The sequence below is a fragment of the Lemur catta genome, chromosome 17 (genome assembly GCF_020740605.2).
Source record: "Lemur catta isolate mLemCat1 chromosome 17, mLemCat1.pri, whole genome shotgun sequence".
Taxonomy (NCBI): Eukaryota; Metazoa; Chordata; class Mammalia; order Primates; family Lemuridae; genus Lemur; species Lemur catta.
Genome location: NC_059144.1, coordinates 17,622,726 through 17,645,034, shown reverse-complemented (window position 1 = coordinate 17,645,034; position 22,309 = coordinate 17,622,726). Strand labels below are relative to the sequence as shown.

Sequence of the window (22,309 nt, the reverse complement as noted above, 5' to 3'; positions counted from 1 at the left end):
ATTTTATTTAGAACTCTTGGGAGGCCGAGGCGGGTGGACTGCTCAAGGTCAGGAGTTTGAGACCAGCCTGAGCAACAGTGAGACCCCCGTCTCTACTAAAAAAAATAGAAAGAAATTATCTGGCCAACTAAAATATATATGTATAAAAAAAAAATTAGCTGGGCATGATGGCACATGCCTGTAGTCCCAGCTACCCGGGAGGCTGAGGCAGTAGGATCGCTGAAGCCCAGGAGTTTGAGGTTGCTGTGAGCTAGGCTGACGCCACGGCACTCACTCTAGCCCGGGCAACAAAGTGAGACTCTGACTCAAAAAAAAAAAAAAAGAACTCTTGCATCTAACTTAAGCTAATTTAAGTTGGGTTTATGTCACTTGTAACCAAGAGAGTTCTGAATAATACAAAGGCTTAATACTCTCACCATTTATTGGCACTTCAGATTGGACCAAAGCAATCCCATTTCCATTAATTCTCACTTTTCTAGCTATCAAAGTTAGAATAAACTAACTTGCAAGAAAGGAGAAAAAAAGGAAGACATAAGATTTTAGAGACTCGGCCAGGCATGGTGGCTGTAATCCTAGCACTCCGGGAGGCTGAGGTGAGTGGATGGTTTGAGCTCAGGAGTTCGAGACCAGCCCGAGCAACAGCAAGACCCCATCTCTACTAAAAATAGAAAGAAATTAGCTGGACAACTAAAAATATATAGAAAAAATTACAGGCGTGAGCCACCACGCCCGCCCAGTGTAGAAAAACTTTTCAAAAAATGATGATGAGTAATTGGTTACACATACAGGAAAAAATAAAATGGAAATTCTCAGATCAAATAAAAAAATCCAAGTTTAATTCAGGAGCCTAGTAAGAAAACTTTTAGAAGAAAATATGAGCATATGTTTTATGCTCTTTGGTTTGAACAAAGATTTAATAAAATACAAAAAGTATAACTCATAAAGAAAAAAGCTGATAAAGTCAACATCAGTAAAATTAAAAATGCCTAGGCATCAAAAAACATCATTAATGGCCGGGCGCCGTGGCTCACGCCTGTAATCCTAGCACTCTGGGAGGCCGAGGTGGGAAGATCGCTCAAGGTCAGGAGTTCAAGACCACCCTGAGCAAGAGTGAGACCCCGTCTCTACTAAAACATAGAAAGAAATGATTTGGACAGCTAAAAATATATATAGAAAATATTAGCTGGGCATGGTGACACATGCCTGTAGTCCCAGCTACTCGGAAGGCTGAGGCAGAAGGATTGTTTGAGCCCAGGAGTTTGAGGTTGCTGTGAGCTGGGCTGATGCCACGGCACTCTAGTCCGGACAACAGAGTGAGACTCTGTGTCAAAAAAAAAAAAAAAAAGTCATCATTAAGAGGATGAAAAAACAAATTCCAGACTGGGGGAAAATATTTGCAATATACACAATTGACAAAGGATTTGAATCCAGACTATATAAATAACTCATAAATCATTTTAAAATATTCGACAGGTAAAATATAAACTGGCGAAGAATAAGAAACAGATATATATACAGAATAAGAAACTAAAATGGCCAGTAAATGTATGAAAAGATGCTCAAATCTCATAACGAATAAAGGAAATGCAAACTAAACCACAATAAAACACCATTTTAAATCCATTGGATTGGGAAAATTAAGAAGTCTGACAATTTCAAATGGTGGTCACATGGAGGAATGGGAACTCTCAGACCCTGCAGATAAGTGTAAATTGGCGCAAGCACTTTGGGGACATAGTAGGCAATATCGAAAGGTAAAGATGCATACATCCTTTGACTCAACAATATCACTCATGGGTATATACCCTGGATGCGAGAGGAGACAATGGCAAAAATGTTCATTGCACCATTGTTTGTAATGATAAAAAAAAGAGAAACAACCCAAATGTCCACCAACAGGAGAATGGGTCAACTATGGTATATTCATATAATGAGATACCGTACAATTGAGGAAATTAATGAACCACAGGTATATCTGTCATTGTGGATAATTCTCAAAAACATGTTAAGTTAGACAATTTTCAGAAATCATAACTATAAAACTTAAAAACATGAAAAACAATATATATTTGGAAATATAGACCTACCTAGTAAAAGTATATAAAGATGTACGGGAATAACAAGCACCAAATTTAAGGTATGGTTTTCTTTTGTCAGAAGGGAATGAAATCAGGGAGGGTAACACAGAGCTTCAATTGCAGATATAATGCTTTATTTCTTAAGGTGGCTGACCGGTATTCATTATTATTTGTACCTTGGAATGACATATGTCACTTAAGTAATTATATGTTCATTATTCAGAAACATGGAAGGAAAGGAAAGAGGACTTCGGAGTTGGAAAGTGAAAGAAAGTGCAGGGGCCTCTTGTGTTTTCAAACCTTGCACTCCTGGTTGACTTTTTAAACTGTACATAATTACTACAACAAAAGTCAATACTATCAAAATAATCAAATTTGAGCCAGGGAGTGATAACGCGATATCCTTCTAGAAGATCTCCATTTTTAGATGATTTCTCTCAGTGCTATTCAAAATATGGTCGTTGGACAAGTGTGAGTTGGTCATCTGGTCCGCTGTGAACTAAATATAGAATTGAGCTTAAATTTTTGGAAACTTTCATTGCAATTTTTAGGGAGATTTTATGTATGTTGAATCTAATAACTAGAAAATAGGACTTATATTTTGTATTTTATAATTTACTATAGTTTCATTTTTTTCTAGAAATAAACTCTTATTTTACAAAAGTATTGATTGAAATGAACTGAAACAAACAAAAAACCAAACAGTTTTGCAGAAATAGTTTGAGATGCATTGGTCAATCTTACCCAAAATTGATGTCTATGTGATTTCTTTTTCTATAATGTGCAGGTTTTCTTGTTCTTTGGGGATCTTGTAGCTCTACTCCTAAAATATTAATGTCATGTGGGATTCCAGAATTGTTTTGTTCCGGATATCTGCCTTGCATATATAAAGATGTGGCTATTCTTTGCATGAATTTTCCCCACAGACACATGTAAATGTTAGTGGTAATTTCCTGTTGGTAAACAGCAAGTGTTTAAATTTAGAAGTAGGAGGTAAGGTTGATATGTAGAAGCGTAATACACTGGATTGCTTTCAAAGCAGTACCTTTTCCATTAACTGTTAGCTCACCAGTTTGCTGCTTTTCTTAATTATATAAAATAATCACATGATTTGTGAAAACACCATACACAGATATGGTTTAAGGTATTTCACGGATTTTTCACAGAGGAAAAGTGAACCTCATGCTATAAAGAAATATATAAATTAATAAAACATTATCATGGTAAGAAAACAAACCAGATCTCTTCTCCAGTGCTTGGCAGCACACTACCTGAGAAGTTTCAGGCTGTGCGTGGCCTCCACCTGGGGCTCAGAGCTTGCTTAATGGCCTGTGTGACAACAGGAGCCCAGTCTGCATGGGATTCTGCCTCTACTGATGCCGCACAGTAGGAGCCTCTGATGTGCCCAACCGTATTTGTTTTGGATCTCCATTTCCCCTCAAGAAAAGTCTCCCTTTTAAAAGTTATTTTTTTGAAGCTGGATTACTTACTGTTTTCCAGAGTCCTCTTACACCTGCCAGTTCTCAAGGGAATTTTTTTGGTACAATCGTTTCATCTTTCTGGAGAGGAAACAAAACATTGCCTATGCCTGGCTTCCCAGCAGAAACACCTAATCTCTTTTTATCATAACGCTTTTTAAAAGACTATCATTTGTTCTTTGGGTTCATTTAACTCTTTTAACTTACATCAATTTAACATCTTTGCTGACTTTTCTTGCTATTCCTTACTTCGTTCTTTATGTTACTTTACATTTCTCTGAGTCTTTACCGTATCTTCTGTCTTACCAGTTTGCCAATCTAGAATATTCTCATAACTAACATCTTACATGAGGTGTAGGGGTGAGGTGGGAGGCAACAAAGATAGTTCTTTCAAAGCCTTGTACTGCCAACCAGAGTTCTCGGCAGCAGATTCCCCAGCCTCAATTGATTAGCCTCCTTCCCCACAATGCCGCAACCAGCCCACTGAGTTTACGGCTTAGCTGAACTCTGAGACCTTGATTAGGTGGTGAATTTTTCCCCCTCCCGGGGCACCTCGCAAACCAAAAGCAGGCAATTGTATTACTCTAGGGTTTGGGGTTGTTACAGAAGGAAATGAGGTAGAAGACGATTTTTAAGATCTAGGTTGTATAGGAGAAGAAATGAAACTAAGAGGCCGAGAATGTAGAGGGGGTCCCAGGACTTACGTCATGGGTGAGCACAAGGTTGTGGAGGGAGAACAGGTAGTTGAAAAGGTCCCCCAAAATGAAACGATCAAATAACTGATTAATGGCTTATTCACTAAAGCTCTGACGCAACTCGAGCGGCTCAGTTTGGCTGCTGCAGAGGCCAGGCATAGTAGAGTATGGTGAGGTCCTACAGTGCCTGCAAGTTAATACGATGTCAAGGAGAGCCAGGGCAAGTTTAAATATATGCAAATATGCGGCCAGCGCCGCGTCTGGGCAGCAGGGAAGGCCCAAGAGCTGGGAAAGCCAGTCCTAAAGTTGAATTCAGGCGACGGCAGAAGTTACCATCCAGAGCTCCAGACGCTTCCAGCAGCTCCCGCAAAGGCAAAATTCCGGAAGCGCTGGCTGCGCAGGTCACGTGACACAGCCCGAGCTCGGCTCTAATTGGCTGCACATGTCTGTTGCCGCCCTTTGACTCCGCTTCCCGGAAACCACATTTCCCAGAGGGCTTTGCGGCGCCCCTTGCTCCAGGCTGATGGGATGGAGGCGGTGCCGGGTCGGCCCGACGTCTCTGGGGACTTGACAGGCCGGCGAGGAAGCGCGAAACCTTCTCGATTAAAACAACCCGTACTCTTGAGGCGGGAAATGGAGCCGCGGCTCGGCCCCTCCCTTTGTGCAGAGAGGGAGGCCTGCCTCGGGCTCCTTTGGGAGATGTAGTAACGCGGCAGTCCCTGGGGCCCGCGGGGCCCGCGGGAAAGAGGCGGGGCGGGGCGGGCCTTCCGCGCTGGCTCCTCCCGCCCCGGCCGGTGCCGCTGCGCGTGGGCGCCCGCCGGCCTGCTGCTCGGATTGCCCTCAGCGGGAGTTTGCCTTTTACTCTGTAGTCTTAGATTTTGGTTAAACAAATTTCAGAGAGAACTGCTGAAACTATGTAAAAGAAACAAATGATAACGGCCCTAAATTACTCTCCAGCTCCGGCTGCTCATCGGATGCTTTACAAGGTTACAAAGAACCGTGGCGCTGCGCCTAAGGTGGATCTATTTTACGTCTCGGACTTACATCAGGCAGTGACTTCCGCCCTCAAGGAGCGCCAGCGGCTCTCCAGGTGTTTTCATTTGGGCCACCACGACTCTCTGCCCTAGCCGTAGCCTTGTTGTTTCTGCCGCGAGGACTTTCGCAGGCTGTCGTTCCCATTTTACGGAGGGGGATGCTGAGGTGTGTGGTGGATAAGAGGTTGTTGACCTGCCCAGGCTATACAGCCAAAAGTGTAGTCAGAACTCAGTACAATCGGAACAAATGCTGATTCTTGTCTCAGACCTGCCCTGTTCACTTTGTATCTGATGTTAGTCTTTTTTTCTCCGGTTTGCTGCTTCTTCCTTAGGTTAAACCATGATCATCCCGTGTGTTCTAACAGTCTCATCCCTCTAGTATTTTTTGAGAGTGTTAGCCTAGTGCCAGGCGTTGTTAGGTGCTGGGGACTTGGTGTGGAACCGGGGCAGACACAACTCCACCCTCATGGAATTTTTTTCCCCACCCCCTACCCTCATGGAATTTGCAGTCTAATATAGAGCACTATTGGTGATATAATACAAATAAGAATACAGTTTCAAATTGGGGGACATAAATTAGATTGAGGGTTTAGGGAAAGGAGGAAATGTTTGATTGGAGACCTGAGGCTGAGAAAAATGAAGCTCTGTAACAGCCATGAGAAGCATTCCAGACAGAGGAAACAGCAAGTGCAAAGACTCGGAGGCAGGAAAGAGCTTGATGGTTTGTCATTCAAGGAACTCAGAGAAGTCCCTTGCGGCTGGAACACAGTGAAGTAGGGGAACAGTGGAACATATAGAGGCTGGCCTCCCTTTTTTCAGCCTTACCTCTTTAAACCATCCCCCACACTAGCAATATGGAAATATTTTCAATAGTGAAATATGATGATTTTACTTCCTCTTAGAGGCTTTGTGTCCCCTACAAGTTTTAGTTCAAACTCAGCCCAGTGCTCAAGGACCTTCATAATTGGATTTACCTTGCTTTGCAGCCTTCCTTTTTTGCATGTGCTGTTATCTCTGCTTAGCATGCCCTCTCCCATGTGCTTGCTGAGCAGGCAAACTTTTATTCACCCTTTCTGTCTTGGTTGAAATATCTCCTCCTCTGTACTCTCTCCCTGCATATTCTCAAAGTTCTGGTCTCCCCGCTACACAGTTATTGGTTTAGGCTGGGCATGGTGGCTCATGCCTGTAATCCCAGCACTTTGGGAGGCTGAGGCAGGAGGATTGCTTGAGGCCAGGAGTTCAAGACCAGCCTGGGCAACATAGTGAGAACCCATCTCTACAAATAATAGTAATAATGAAACAGTATAATTGTTGGTTTGTCTACCAGTCTCTCCATGAGACAGTGAGCTCCTTCTCTCAGGGACTTGTGTTCTGTCTCTGCAGGATGCACAACCTAAGGCCAGCAGTTGGTGCCTTCATAATAAATATACATTGAGAGAATGAGTGGAACAGCTAGGCATGACTAGCCTCCACCTGTCACCTGATGAGAAGGTGACCTGTGGCTCCTGTTCTTGACAGAGGGGAGATTAGCATACAAAAGGGCAAGAAGAAATGAGTAAGAAATCTATACTTACCATGAGCTAGACACTGTCTTTTCCATCATCTCAGTTAACCCTGATAACAATCAAACAAGAAAACTTGAGCCCAAAAGCCTTGCCCAAAGATCACCCCATTAGTAATGGGGAACCTGAGATAGGAACCTAGGTTTTTCTGACCTTAAAGATTGAACCCCCTAGTATTCCTTCTCTTCCTTTTACCAGAACAGAAGCCTGAAATGTTTAAGGAATTGAACTCCAGATGCCCTGTATCTCTGGTGTGTCATTTGTACCTCTGAGGATAGCAGATCTGGAATAGCCATTGTATTGGGGCTCTGCGTCTTCCAGAAACCAGTGACTTATATCAGTCTCTGCTTATATCAGTCTGTGAAGGGGCTGGAAGAACTGGTAGCACTCAGAGAAACAGAAAATCCGGGAAAGGGCACTTCTGGCCAGAGCTGTCCAATAGAACTCTCTGAGATGATTAAAATGTTCTATATTTGTGCTGTCCAGTATGGTAATATCTCAAGTTCCTAATTAATATCTCCAGCCTCCTCAGTGGTCTCTGACTCCAGGCTGTTTTCTAGACACTCAGGCTGAGACTATAGACCCTGGGTCTTCAGAGTCCCCCTGGATCCAAGCTATGTTTCAGCTAAAATCTCAGTTTTAGCTGAAGCTATGCCTAAGAACACACGTCAGGGTACAGATGAATGGAATGTGTATGGCTCCAGAGATGCCAACACACTGTTGTTACTGCCACCCCAGCATCCTGTCCGGAACCTGGGCCAGAGCAGATGCTGCATGGCAGAGTAGATGAATGAACTTACCTTCTCTTCCCCAGGCTGGGGCTCCCTCACCTATTGTCACTGGCTTCTGGAATCTTTTTCCATCATTGTGAACTCATGGTTTTGGCCATGTAGTGAAGGTTAACAAAACAGTGCTTGATAACCACCTCCTCCATCCTGACATTTTGGGGGTGTGTCAAGGGGCAGCTGCAAAACCAGTGAGTAATAATTCCTTGGAAACATGCTGGAGCCAGCATTTTTGTGATTATCTTATTTTTATTTTGAAACCCTATGTGCAAAATGAAAGCCCAGGTGAGCATCTGCTTCATATGATTAGGGGTAGGATGGTGCTAGGGAAAGGGGACTGGCCTAGGCATCACCCTGGACCCGTGACTAAAAGGCTGTATGACCTTGGACAAGGTGCTCCATGCTTCTGTGCCCCATTTTTCTCACATGTAAAATGAAAACGTTAGACTCTAAGCTTCTTCCTTCATTTAATGTGAATGTTTAAACAATGGCTGGTCACATCTGCAATGAACCCACATTAAGTACCTTTCAAGTGATAATTTGCTTGAATCTGGTTGATTTTCATTGTTTACTTTTTTCTAACACTTTTTACTTAACCCTTCCACTGCTAGTGCCTTCCTCACAATGTCTTCACGATTTTTTGGTTGCTTCTACAGATTCAAGCCATTGAATCACCTGCTCCTTGGCCCTGCCTGGAATCTCTTTAATCCTCAGCAGTCTCAATTCCTGACAAAGCACAGAGAGGGGTCCTGGTCTCCCTCCTCTTCCCTTGCCCGCTATTCCAGGTTCCTTGGCAAAGACAAATCTGAAAAATCAGGGAGGTTGCTGTTCTGGCAGTTGTTTCTCTCACCGCTAGATGGCACGTGTAATGCAGGTCATCAGTCTTTTGGGCAAAAACTTTAATTTTATTGTATGTTTAAACTCCATCTCAACCCACAAAAGCTTTGAGAGGAATTACAAAAGTGCAAAATATACAAAAGGATAAGATGGAAAGTTGAGGGACTTGGAGAAAATAGAGAACAAGTAGAAAAAGTAACTCCAGGATGACATTAGCTCAAGGAGATTGATGTCAGCCTAGCTTACACATTTGGCTCCGAGCTTCTGAACAGCCAAAGGAAACAGGGAAACGTGCATGGTAACAAAATTCCAGATTTTAAATAAGAGAGAAGACTAATTATTCAGGAGAAACCCAACTTTTCCTGACTCTGAGACCAGAAAGATATTTTTCCTGTGGGTCCACTAACTGAATAAGTGACACAAATACAGTGATGACTTACTTGGAGCTGTTTCCTATGATGTCCTTCTATGCAGGCCTGTGGCATGACGCTAAAGTGTAATTGAGGAAAAGCAGTTCTGTTGGGCTCAAAACATGGATTTTGAGAGCAAATTCACTGTTTGCTCTGTGTGTCTGTATTTTCCAACAGCGAAATTTGCACACTTCCTTCCCCTAGGGTTTGGGTGGAGTCTGAGGAGAGGGAGCTGTTCTTGGAGACTGTGGTAACCAGTTTCTGAGATGGCCTCAGTGATCCCACCTCCTGGTTTTACTTCCAGTCTAGTCCCCATCCACAATGTACCAGGGGTGGTCTGTGTGACCAACAAAATACAGGAGAAGTTAAGGTACGCTACTTCCGAAATCAGGCTATAAAAGACATTATAGCTTTTCTCTTGATCTCTCTGTCTCTGTTTTTGTTTCTCTCTTCCTATCAGATCATATGCTCTGCAGGAAGCCAGCTGCCATGTCATCAGGGGCCCTAAGGAGAGACCCACGTAATACAGAACTGAGCCTACTGCCAACAGCTGGCATCAAATTGCTAGTGATTTGAGTGCACCATCTTGGGAGCAGATCCTCCAACCCCCATCAAGCCTTCAGTGACTGAATCCACAGCTAACACCTTGGTGGAAACCTCATGAGAGACCATGAGCCAGGCCATACAGCTAAGTCACTCCTTAGCTCGGTGAGATAATAAATGCTTGTTATTTTAAGCTGCTAAGTTTGGGGGTAATTTCTAATACAGCAGTAGATGACTAATGTGGAAGTCAATAGAAATCTCAGGTTGCATCAGGGATAATTTTACAGGAGTGAGTCAACTTGGTTTCCAAGAATGAGAAAGTACATGTGTTCCCCAGGTTATGGACGAGATACATTCCTGAGAATGTCTTTAGGTCTGATGTGTATGTCACTTGGATTCCTGAGGACAAGTGCATATATGACAATAATAATAACTACTGTAATGGCTCATATGTGATAATAATAATACAGTGTAATACTGTAAAATAATAATAATAACAGCCCAGTACTGTAACAATAAGTTACAGAAACTGTTGTGCTCTTACTTTTAATTCAAACAAACAGAACATAAAAACAAATTCATACAAAAAGTTTAGATAGGAAATAGGAGAAATTTCAAAAAAGAGTATTAAAGGTTAACACTGAGCTAATGCTGCATCAATGTCTTGCTTACTGGAAAGGGCGTTTTTGAGGCAAGAAGGTGGACTAACATTAATCAGAAGGTGATGACGGAGATGGTGCTGGAGAGGATGGAGTAGGTGCTGGAGAATCAGGGTTTGATTCTTGCTAGAGGAAGGGAGCTTACCACTGAAGTCAGTTTTTTGAGAAAGGTATCTAGGACTGTTTGCAGAGTGTTTTTTTAAAATATCATAAATGGCCTTGTAGCAGCTGATGTTCTCACTAACGGCACGGTAAAGCTTTGTTAACCACTTAATGTTAGTGTCTTGCTCCTCAAGATCAACAAATCCTGCTTCAGTGAAACGAAAGGCTTCAGCCAATTCTTTTGTCATAAACTTTCTTGGCTCTGGATCTTCTGATTCTTTGTGTTCCTGTGTTTTCCTATTAGCTGCTACTCTATGAGACTAGCAGCCAGCTTAAAGATGCTGCACCAAGGAGCTGGTTAGGCCATGTGGGTTTGTTTACATGCACAGAAGAAACTAGTTCCTGAATTATTACTTTAATTATTTAATTATAAATTATCCTTATGGGGAGCCTTGGGAACTTGTTTGTAAGTACGGAACACCATAAGTGAGGTTGTCTGTAACCCAGGGACTGCCTGTATTTCAGAAGCAATTAGTATGGGCTTTAAATCTGATAGATGTGGGCTCCTGTTCAATCCATAAACATAGAAAGACAGAGGTAGAGGGGTCCACATAAAATGCCTGCAAAGATTTCTCTGCAGAAGGATGATGGGGCAAGGACCTCAACTTTGTTCACTGTGACATCCTCAGTGCCTAGCACAGAACCTGGCACATAGTAGGCTTTCTACAAATCTTTCTTTAATGAATGGTAAATGATGAGCTACAGCCATGAGTAAGCCATTCATTTATCTGGGTAAGCACCACTTATTAAGCTCCTACTATGTGTCAGGTACATAACGTTAGTGAAGTCCCTTGGGACTTTTGGGTCGTGTACAGATTCACATCCACCTTTTGCCCGCACTGCAACTTCTCTTACTCTGTGTTTTCTCCTTGGAACTTTTTATTATTTTTATAGAGATTTGTGTGTGCTTTAGCTTCCACACTGAGAACTTTCTCATGGAAATAGTGCTCTTAGGTTATCATGATAAGTAATTTCTTTTTCTTTTTTTTTTTTTTTTTGAGACAGAGTCTCACTCTATTGCCCGGGCTAGAGTGCCGTGGCGTCAGCCTAGCTCACAGCAACCTCAAACTCCTGGGCTCAAGCAATCCTCCTGCCTCAGCCTCCCGAGTAACTGGGACTACAGGCATGTACCACCATGCCCGGCTAATTTTTTCTATATATATATATGTATAGAGAGAAACATATATATATATATATATATATATATATATATATATATATATGTTTTTAGATGTCCGTATAATTTCTTTCCTATTTTTAGTAGAGACAGGGTCTCGCTCTTTCTCAGGCTGGTCTCAAACTCCTGAGCTCAAATGATCCGCCCGCCTCAGCCTCCCAGAGTGCTAGGATTACAGGTGTGAGCCACCGCGCCCGGCCGATAAGTAATTTCTGACTAGTGTTTTTTCAGTATGAGAACCAGAGTTGCTTAGGACATTGGGTTTATTTTTGTGTAATTTTGTCTTAGGGCCTGCCATGCTGCTTCCTCCCCCCTCTTTCTTTTTGTTGAAAAATTACTTGAAATGGCTGGTGTTAACTACTAACAGTTCAGTTGCCCTGTGATGACAATTATCTAGAGTCTATGCCCCACCTTCATACTGACTTCGGTGCTGATTTTAACCAGATATTACTATAATAGAAATAAGATGGGGGTGAGGGAGGATCAAACAGAGTGATTTGCCTGAGACCCTGTGTCTCCCTTCCCTGTAAAACATCCTTTTCTCGAGAGTTGGCACTGTACTCCTCCCTCCTCCTCCTCCTCCACCACCATTGTCACCACACAGCTCTTACTTCCTGAGTGTCTACTACATGCCCGTGATAGAGTTCCACAAGTGTTATGTGCATTATTGCATGTGTACTAGTGACTGTGAATTACTTTGCTAATTTTGCTGGTCAGGTACTTTGAGAAGCAGGGACCAAGACGGGATTAAACGTGCAAGTATTTTACTAGGGGAAATGCCTGTGTGACAGGAAATTGGGAGGAAGCTAGAGAAGGCCAGAACAGCCAACAGCCCCTAGGGAAGGAGGGAGGAAGGGAGGTTGCATTGATAGCATTCCAGAGGGCCATGCAGTCTAAGGAAGGTGCAGCCTAGCAAAGGCTATCAGGGAGTCCTTGAGCCAAAGTCAGCCAACAAAGGAGTCCCTTGTCTTTCAGGACTGGGTCTGGCTTGGTACCTCACTGCACTCAGTCATTGGTGGGGTGCATCTCCAGGGAGGCATGGCCGTTGGATTTTAAAGGACAGCAGCTGGTGCCCTTAGCTCCCTTTAGTAAGAAGTCTGTGGAGTCACATTCTTGTGGCTGTGACATCAATATTTATTCTCTCTCTCCTTCTTTAAAAAAAAAAAAATAACAGAAGCCTGGTTTATTTGAGATGGCAAAGATATGATGCCTTCCTTAGTTTGTAGCCTTCCTTACAACTAGATGTGCCTGTCTGACTATGTTCTGGTCAATGTGGTATAAACAGGAACTGTCCCAAGGACCTTCCAGAAATACTCCTTAAAGAAATCTGACTTGGGTGGGAGATACATCCCCTATTCTCTTCATTTTACTCAGGGGTGTAGAAAAAAGGGCTACAGCCTCAGTAGCCATTTTGTGCCAAGAGGCAATATGTTAATGATGAAAGGGCAGACAGTCAGGTAGCAACAGTCTTCCTCCCTAATGGTTAGAGACCTCATACCAGCTCTGGATTGCTTATCCCTAGACTTTAACCTGAGAGAAAAATAACCCCCTTTGTTCAAGCCGTTGTTACTTTGTTTTTGTCATAAGCAGGCAATTGTCCTCCTAATTAGTACAGTATGTTATCTTCACAACAGCTCTACCAGGCAGACATATATATGCTCATTTTATAGGAAAATGAGACATAGAGTGATTAGGGGATAGAACCTAAATTAGAGCCCAGGGTAGCACTTAGAATACTTTTAGCTGTGAATAACAAAACAGTGTTTCTCAGTCTTCTCTGAAGATAAGAATTGCCTGGGGAACTTGCTAAATATATATAACAGACTACCAGGCCTCTCTACTGGAGACGCTATTTAACAGGTCCAGGTTTGCCTGAGAAGCTACTTTATCTCACACAAGCAGCCCAGATTATCTTTATCCTCAGGAAGAGTGTGAATCCTAATGTGGGTGAAGACCAGCTACAGGCAGCTCAAACAGCAAGGAGGTAAATACTTTACCTAGGAAGACTTCCGTGAGCATAGGAATCATTTGCGGAACTTGATAGGATCATTTGTGGAGCTTTCAGATCCTGGGCTTCAATTTTCATAAAAATAAGTTAGTATATCTTTTGTGGAACCTGGGGATTTGCACATTTTAAAAGCTCCCCACATGAGCGTGACATCTGTAATTCACAGAGTCCAGCTTGAGGGACTCAGGCACTAACAGTTGGGAGCACAGGTGTTAGAGTATGATGAACATGAGTTTGAATCCTGACGCTGCATGTATTTGCTGGGTGACCTGTAGCAGGTAATTAGGCACTCTGTATCTCAGGTTTTATCATTTTCAAATTGAAGAAAATAATAAGGCCTACCATACAGGGTTGTTGTGAGGATTAAATGGGATAATTTATGTAAAGTTCTTTGCTTTGCATAAATATGCTCTCAATAAATGGTGGCTATTGTTGTTATACTGCATGCACACATCTTGCAAACAGTATGGGCACAGAGTTCTATTACTGTGCATAATTTATACAAATTCCCCGGGGAACCAGGATTCAGTGGAGGCTGGTACAGGAAGTGGGGACTCTCCTTTGTCTCTCCAATTACTTCTGGCCCTAAGAACAAGTGACCCGCCTTATACACAGGAGGTGAGCAAAGGTCTTGTAGGACATGCTCGTATGTCTCCCAGCAGCCATCTTCTACTTTTTCCTTTCTTTCTCCTCCTTCCCAACCAGTCTGCCCAAGAATCATCTTCTACACTCAATGGGTCCATCTTCTCACTTCCCATCCCTTCCTCAGTGCACTGCAATCTGGATTGTGCTATCACTGCTTTACTGAAGTGACTCTAGGGAGGTCACTGGTGGCTTTCATGTTGCCAAATCCACTGGATACTCTAAGGTCCTCATCTCATTTGAGCCTTCTGCAGCCTTTTTTTTTTTTTTTTTGAGACAGAGTCTTGCTTTGTTGCCCGGGCTAGAGTGCCGTGGCATCAGCCTAGCTCACAGCAACCTCAAACTCCTGGGTTTAAGTGATCCTACTGCCTCAGCCTCTTGAGTAGCTGGGACTACAGGCATGTGCCACCATGCCCGGCTAATTTTTTTCTATATATATGTAATTTTAGCTGTCCAGCTAATTTCTTTCTATTTTTAGTAGAGATGGGGTCTCGCTCTTGCTCAGGCTGGTCTCGAACTCCTGACCTCGAGTGATCCTCCCGCCTTGGCCTCCCAGAGTGCTAGGATTATAGGCATGAGCCACCGCGCCTGGCCCCTCTGCAGCTTTTGATGCTGCTGTCAGCTTATTCCTTCTTGGAACTTTGATCTGTTTACTTTGGGGACTCCACTGCTCTGTTTTTCCTTCTAAATCTGTGGTCACTTTATCCTTTGCTGAACATTTACCTCTGTTCGTGTCTTACAAAGCTCGGTTCTCTACCATTTTAATTCTTCATTTGCTCCTAATTCCCTTTCACTGTTCTTTTTCTTTCTCTGACCAGAGCCCACTATCACTTAACTCTTCTAAGGTCCGGGTAAATTATCTGCCTTCTTAGGATTTCCTGATCTAATGCAATCTTTTCCTTTTTTCCTCTGTGGGGTAGCTTAAGTCAGGCCCAACCAATGTGCTCAAGTATCCTTCACAAGTCTTCTTAGGAGGCCTTGCAACACGCATAAAAACAGGACCTGGATTTCCTGTAGATTAGGACCCTGAGATACTCTTAATTGTTTCAAGTTATACTGAGGTGGGAGACAGGGCCATTCCATCCATCCTCTTAGCTCAGACTCTAAGGCCTTGTGTTCAGGTCATGTTCCACTGATACCCAGTGCCTTTCGGAGATGTTGGGCCCATTCCTGCCACCAACTTGTTTGCCTTTGGACCTTGCTTTTACCTTCCTTGTTTTCATTTTCTCATGAATGAAGTGCAAGAGTGGGCCTACTTACCTCTGAAGTCACTACTAACTCTCTGGGACCATCACGATCAGCTTTTTCATCAATTGCACAACCTTTGGTACCATTCCTAGGAATCCATCATACAGAAATACTCTCCCAAGTATAAAGATGCATAAAGATGTATGCATATAAGAATGTTCACTTGTATAGAAAAATTAGCTGGGCATGGTGGTACATGCCTGTAGTCACAGCTACTCAGGAGGCTGAGGCAGGAGGATGGTTTGAGCCCAGGAATTTGAGGTAATAGTGAATTATGATGATGCCACTGCACTCCAGCTGAGGTGACAGAGCGAGACTCTGTCTCAGAAAAGAAAAAAAAAAAAGAAAGAAAGAAAGAATGTTCGCTTGTATGAACTTAAGAGCTCATCAAGAGGGGACTGGTTAAATAACTTATGTACTGCTCAAAATAGTCTGTGTTTGTTACTGGTCTACTAAGAGATAAAGAGCTTGAGCCAGAATGTAAATCAATGACTTTATCAAGAGACTCTTACTGACAAAAAAAATTGCCAATTGACCCGTGAACAACATGGGTTTGAACTGCACGAGTCCACTTATATGTGTATTTTTTTCAGTAAAGTTTATGCTGAGTGGGCCTGCCTCTCTTGCCTCCCTTCCACTTCCTCCACCTCTTCTGCCTCTGACACCCCTGAGATAGCAGGACCAACCCCTCCTCTTCCTCATTGTCTGCATACTCAATGTGAAGACAATGAGGATGAAGATCTTTATGATGATCTACTTCTACTCAATGAATAGTAACATATTTTCTCTCACTTATGATTTTCTTAATAACATTTCTTTTCTCTAGCTTACTTTATTGTGTAATACTGTATATAATACATATAACATATAAAACATGTGTTAATAGACTGTTTATGTTATTCATAGGCTTCTGGTCAGCAGTAGGATATTAATAGTTATGTTTTTGGGAAGCCAAAAGTTATATGTGGATTTTTGACCATGTAGGGGTTTGACATCCCTAACCCCCACGTTGTTCAAGGTTCAACTGTATATATCAGTTAAAGTAAACAGTGCGTTTGGAGACATAGTTGATTTGCATTCTGGTGCAAGCTACCCTTTTATCTTTTCTCAGACCCAAACAGTTCCTGGACCAGCTGTAGTACACAGACCATACTTTGAGTAGCATCACTAAATCTTAACAAAAAATGAGGTAGCTCTACATATGCAGTTGTAGAACAATGTATCTCAATACATTGTTAAAAGAAAAAAGTATGCTACAGAACAGTATGGTATTGTCAAAAGCAGGGATCTAGGAAAAAAGGGATATACAGGCACAAGATATGATGGTAGATGCATGAAACATTTCTGGAATGAGTCCTAAGATACTAACAGTGGTTATGTCTGAGGAATGCAGCTAGGAGTCTGGGTGAGAGACCTTGTTCTTTGTTGCACATCCAGACTGCTATCCAGTGGGTACTCCCCAGTAGAGAGCATAGTGGTTGGGCTGTGCCTTTCTTGTAACAGTTGTTAAATATTTTGAATGTCACTCTTGTTATACCCTTTTACTATTTGAACATTTACCAAAAAAAATCACTTTCACGTTTAAAAACAAACTAGTTACAGAGAGAACACTGATCTATAAGAGCCTCTGTTTGCTGAATAACAAGCCTCCTTCTTTCATTTTTCATGAACATTTCTTCCCTTTGTCCTCTCCACTAGGCCCGTGAGCAAAGCAATTCTTCTGTCCTGTGCTTTGGCACTCTCCTGCAGATATATTCACAAGAAGTCATTTTGGTTCATAGCCTAGTGATGAAGAAGGTTTGGGGCCAGAGGGCTGATTATGGTTCTAATTTGCAATTATACAGTGATTTTTCACACTGCTCATGTAATCCTAACTTCTTCCCTATTTGGGTTGGAGAGTTGGAAGGTTCTGATTTGATTGAAGTACTATAGGCTGTGATTATTGTAAAAATTTGGCATATTAAATTGAATTGAGAAGTATTGGGCAACAAATGTAAATTTGTTTTCTTTCATTTCTCACTCCTACACAACTTTATATTTACTGTTTGTGGCTGACCCTGTGTAGAAAAGTGAAATGCTTTTGAAATGAGAACTGTTGAGATAGCTGAGTAGTCTCTTTAAATTCAAGATGCAAACAGACCATGCTGCTGTTGGAGGCAGCGTGGAGCTGAGACAATGTCCCTGGTGTCTAACAGTTTTTTGAGTCAAGTGTTCTAGGTCTACCTACTGTGGTTCTTGAAAGTTTAAAAAATTTTTCTTTTAAAATATTTTAAAAATCTTTTTTTCTGTGTAAGAAAGAATTGGCTGGCCTTTGTCCCAGTTCCTGAGAGAAATCTTCTAAATACTTGGAATTTTCCAAATGATAGGATTGTCTTTGTTATTCCTGGCAGGCCCTGATAGTTTATGCTAATGAGATGACTTGGGATGGGGGCTGGCCAAACTAGAAAGAACCCTGGTGTGATTAGAGGGTTGGGCTTTTAGTCATATGATATTAGCCCAACCTCTGAGGAGGGGAGGAGGGGTATAGCCAATGGTTCAATCAATCATACCTACATAATGTAACCCCAATAAAAACTCTGTAGCTTAGGTGAACTTCCCTGATTGGCAGTACTCTGTGTTTATTGTCATATATTAATGTGCTGGAAGGATAACATGTCCTGACTCCATTGGAAGAAGGCAATGGAATTTTTGCATTTGGGACCCTTACAGATCTTGGCATATGTGTTCTCCATTTGGCTGGTTCTGATTCATATTCTCATGCTATAATAAAACTGTAATTGTAAGTATAGCACTTTCCTGAGTTCTGTGAGTCGTTCTAGTGAATTATCAAACCTGAGGGGATAATGAGCACCCCTGAATTTGTAGCCAACTGGTCAGATGTGGGAGTGGCCAGGGGACCTCCAAACAGGCAGCAAAAAAATGAAGGCAGTCTTGTAGAGGACTGTACAATAACCTGTGAAGTTTGGTCTAACTCTAGGCAGTTGGTTTCAGAAGTCATTGCAATTTCCTTAGCTTTTTATCTTGAAAAATTTTGAACTTAAAGAAAATTTTCAAGAGTAGTACATTGCATATCCATATACTCTTTACTTAGGGTCTCCAATTTGTTAACTTATTCCCATATTTGCTTTATTTCTCTCTCTTTCTGTACATAAAAACATTTTTTTCTGAACCAATTGAAAGTTGCAGACACATCATCCCTAAACATTTCAGTACTTATCTCCTGATAACCAGCACATTCTCCCACATAACTCCAATAGCATGATCACACCCAAGAGATTTAGTATTTATAGAATAATATTATGTAATATACCATGTTTAAATTTTCCCTGTTGTCTTCAAAATATCCCTTATATTTTTTCCCTTTCAATTTAGTATTCAACAAGGATCATGTGTTGCTTTGGTTGTTATGTCTCCCCGGTTTCCTTTGATCTAGACTCCAGAATGGTCCCCTTGATTTTTATTTTTATTTTATTTTTTGTCTTTCATGACATTGACACTTTGAAGGGGCCAGGCTACTTGTCTTGTATATTGTCTCATGATTTGGACTTGTCTGATTGATTTCTCTTTTTTATTTTTTATTTCAGCATATTAAGGGGGTATGTGATTGATTTCTCCTAATTTGATTGAGATTATATATCTTTAGCAAGAATACAAACTACATAGATGGTGTGTTGATGAAAAGTTTGGACTGGTGTGACATCAGCAAGACGGCAGAGCAGAAGGTCCCCTGGCATCACTCCTCCTACAAAAATATAACTACAAACTATTCAAAGATAAGAATACCACCCTGAGTTTACCAGAACTTGGAGAAGTAGAGAAATCCCCCCAGCTCACAGAATTGAGAGAAGCCATGACTAGTAAGAGAAACAGTCATTTTAGACTGCAGCACCCCCTCCTTTGACTTGATAAAATACCATTCACAGAAGAATTTCCTTAGATTCATGGTTTCTGGGGTGAGAGGAGGGAATTAGAGGTAGATGTTACATCTCCCCATTAGTCTGAGGGAAGCCCACTCTGGTCCTGTTCCATGGGAACCATTGGGAGTACCAGGAGGACAGAACCACCTGGGGTGAATTGGGAACAAAGAACAGGGTACTGATCACAGTGACTGATGCTTGGATCTTAGTGGCTACTTTGTGCTCCAGTTGGTGGGGATGCTGCATTGAACAGACTAGCAGGTGCCATAGTGCTACAGGGGCACAATCCAAGGGAAGGTTTGAATCCCTGGCCTGATTTTCCATAAAGCCCAAGTACTCCATGGAGCCTTTCCCTGGACCAGAAATAACTAAAAGGTCAGGATTAAATTCCAGTGCCTGCTTAAGTCTTCCTCAGACTGAGAAACTATGGCAGAGTAGGAAGAAACAACAGGGCAGTGTTTAAGTTTTGATAGGAATTAGTAAAGGTTCAATGCCACGAGAAAACACCTGCAAAAACTGGAAGAGGTGGCTATTTCCTCAAATGCACATGCATCAATGTAAAGATGCAAGGACTTTGAAAACTCAGGGAAATATACCACCACCAAAAGAAATCAACAAAGTTTTAGCAATGAGCGCAGAAGAATTGAAGATCTATGAAATGTCAGACAGATAAATTCAGAATAATCCTCTTAAACAAGTTAATGGAATCACAAGGAAATATGAATAGAAAGCTAAATGAAATTTGGAGAACAATCCATGGACAAAATGAGAAATTTGACAAAGAAATAGAAACAATTAAAAATATTCTATAAATAAAGAATACAATAACTGAACTGAAAAACTCATTAGAAAGCTTCAACAGCAGACTTGATCAAACAGAGGAAAGAATTAGTGAGCTTGGACACAGACTATATCAAATTACCCAATCAGAGGAGCAAAAAGAAAGATTTGGACTGGAAAAGGGAAAGAATACATCAGCAGTGAGGTGCAAATATGCCACACATGCCATGTGAAAGAACTGTTTGGGCCAAGGGTGCAGCTTGTGGTGGAGATAGTTTTATAGAGCAGGAATGTTGGACTTGCCCAAGGTCCCTTTCATCTTCTCACTCATCTGACACCATCTTATCCTAGCCCAACCCAAGGCCTGCAGGACTCTCACATGTCCATCTCCTAGCCCAGCCCACTTCTTTAAACCCAGTCCTGATACTCAACTGCTTGCTTTCATCTCAAAGGTACCTCAAAGGTCCCTCATACTAACATGTTCAATATTGAACTCTTGAGTCTCCACACCAGCCCCTCCCCCCATGTGGCTCCCTCCAGTGTCCCCATCTCCATGAGTGGTACCACCACCCACTTAGTTATTGGGCATCATTGTGATGCTAGCTTCTTTTTTCCCTCCTCCTATAGCCAGTCTATCACCAGGTCCTGCTGTTGTGACCACCTAAATAGCTATCAAATCCATCTACTCTTTTTGTCTTCTCTGCCACCAGCTTATTCCAAGCCACTATTCTACTCTGGCCTCCTAACTGATCTCCTGGCTTCCACCCAGATTCCCTTCTGAATCTTCTCTCCTCACAGCAGCCAAAATATCTTTTAAAAGTGTAAATCTGATCACACCATTCCCCTAATTAGAATCCTTCAATGAATTCCTACTACTCTTTCGAAAACAACCAAAATCTTCCCTGAGGCCCCTGGCCACTGTCTACAGCATCCTGGTGCACCATTCTTCCCCTTGCTTTCTGTGCTGCTGCCACACTGTCCGTCTTTCAGCTTCTAAAACCCCAAACAACTCCTTTCCCCTCCTGCTCTCCAAGATGCACGTGCACACCCATATTCTCTCCACGGGTGTTCTTCCTTCACATCTTGGCTCATTAGTCCCTTTTCTCAGGGAAGCCACCTCGTATACATTCTTGGATCACTCTGTTCTTTTATTCTGAGCCATCATTACAGATTATGTCTCTGAAGTTGTTCAGTGTTTCATTAAGATCTGCCTCCCCTACTTCCAAGCTTTGAAGGACAATGATCACGTCTTCTTCCCCTTGGCAGCCCCAGTATGTAACACAGTGCCTGGCACTAAGTAAGCCCCCAATAAATATTTGGGGATGCATGAATGGTCTCTAGGAGGCCTAATGAGAATTCCAGAGGGCATGTTTGCCCATGCAAATGTTAAGGAATTCATCCCATACTCTTACTGTCTTCGTAAATTTGAAAAAATATTATCTATTTTATCTGCTCAGTCTGACTTCAGAAGTCCATGGGGGAAATTTTTATTTCAAAGCAGTTCCTATATTTAAACTTTTGAAAGGGAAGAACGACTAGCATTTCTCCCAACTTTCCATTATGTCTTGAGCCATCTAAGCTCGGAGGGTGGCCAAGGCAGCAAATGAAGTGAGAGGCCATTGATATGCAAATGTGGGCATTAAGATTGGAGGCCACACCCTAGAACTCCAGCTCAGTTCCTTCTTAGTCAAAGCCAATTTACATTAAAAAAATGAATCTTCCAAACTTGAAATTAATCTCCAAAGCCAAAATGCATAGAAATTAAACTACCAAAAACATTGAGTTTTCACTAGAATACATTGCTGTTTTTTAGGGTGAGAGCTGGCTGTCCTCCAGCAATTAGATTCTGTTTGGCTTGTGAAAGGGCTTCTGGGTTATTAAAGATGGACTCTCTTGACTTTGGACTGACCTCTGTGGTTTCCCTGGAGCATGGGCAACCAAGCTAAGGTAGGTGCTGCTGGAGATATTGCCACCATTTTTGAGTTCTGAACTGAGACCCACTGAGACCATGTGATATATTCAAGACTCAAATCCAAATCTTCAGAGTCCAAGTACTGGGCTCCTTTCTTAACATTGTCTCTTGAACAGCCAGTCCTCCAGAGGGCTATGATTCTCTTCAGAGCAGAGCCCAGACTCACCAACACTGCACATGCCTGCCCTCTGTCCAATAGATTTTATAGGAGCTTGGGAATGTATTTACAATCTTATAGAAAAGAGGCAAAACAAATTCTTTCCAGGTAACAGTAAGAAGGTGGGGTGTCCTTCAGTTGTCCTGATGCCTAAATTTGGTTTCC

At 42.1% G+C, this 22,309-nt stretch overlaps 1 long non-coding RNA gene across 8 annotated transcripts in view; it reads right to left on the bottom strand.

Moving 5' to 3' along the window:
* The window catches only part of LOC123622327, a 28,864-nt gene extending 24,237 nt beyond the window's left edge, over nucleotides 1-4,627 (bottom strand). For 7 of the 8 annotated variants that reach the window (XR_006729473.1, XR_006729471.1, XR_006729472.1 and 4 more), the window contains exons 1-2: nucleotides 4,261-4,627; nucleotides 3,569-3,637 (exon numbers count right to left, since the gene is read on the bottom strand). This is a non-coding gene — a long non-coding RNA (uncharacterized LOC123622327). The remainder of the gene's footprint in view (nucleotides 1-3,568; nucleotides 3,638-4,260) is intronic. The other variant, XR_006729469.1, reaches the window with a different exon arrangement.
* Nucleotides 4,628-22,309: the final 17,682 nt, after the last annotated feature.